General features: G+C 38.3%; 1 pseudogene; it reads right to left on the reverse strand.

The window, feature by feature from the left end:
- LOC114635401 lies at positions 1-351 on the reverse strand (annotated as a pseudogene).
- Between the last annotated feature and the right edge of the window lie 503 nt (positions 352-854).

Here is an 854-nt window from a genome sequence, read left to right on the forward strand (position 1 = left end):
CCGCTCATCACAGTCGTCGCAGATGCTGGTGTAGATACGAGGGAGCTGGCTGGCCACTGGCCGGAAGAGGATGCGCAGTGTGATGTTGACGTTCTGTAGGTCTTGGCTATCAGTGATGACCGGGACATTCCGTGGACGAGAGCGGCAGTCAAAGATAATTGGTGTCTGTACCCAAGGGATGAGAAAGTGAGTCCCTTCCCCTCCCACAATGTCCTGTATGCCACAGAATCGGTCAAAGATGACAGCTCTGTGTCCAGCATCCACATTATATAGAGCAGAGTTCACCACGCCTCCTGCAACTGCTAACGCCAGGCCGAACTTTCCGATGGACTCAAACACTTTGGCAGCCATGACTCCTTCTGTTGCTTCCACTCACACCTGCTTTCACTCTGACCTCCACATGAATTCCCCAGCTTGATATTTCTTTTGTTTGATTTTTCCACAGTGTTTTCAATTTTTTGAATTTTTGCCAAGTAAATGTCCAATTTTATCAGGAAAAACTGTTTTAAATCACATTCGTTTACAAATCAAATGTTCTCCTTATCAATTTTCTATTTTTTATGAATTTTAAAAGCAAATTTCTCCTTGTTCATAACTTTCTTTGATTTCTCTTCAGTTTGATTATAGTTTATCATTGGGGTTTTAATTTTTCTTCACGTTTTCAGTATTTTTCCTGAATTTTTCACTAGCTTTTTCCATAGTGTTTTCAATTTTATGAATTTTTTGCCAAGTAAATGTTCAATTTTATCAGGGAAAGCTGTTTTAAATCACATTCCTTTACAAATCAAATGGTCTCCTTATTAATTATCTATTTTTTATGAATTTTAAATTAAAATTTCTCCTTTTTTTCATAA

The sequence above is a fragment of the Grammomys surdaster genome, unplaced genomic scaffold (genome assembly GCF_004785775.1).
Source record: "Grammomys surdaster isolate TR1022 unplaced genomic scaffold, NIH_TR_1.0 103356, whole genome shotgun sequence".
NCBI lineage: Eukaryota > Metazoa > Chordata > Mammalia > Rodentia > Muridae > Grammomys > Grammomys surdaster.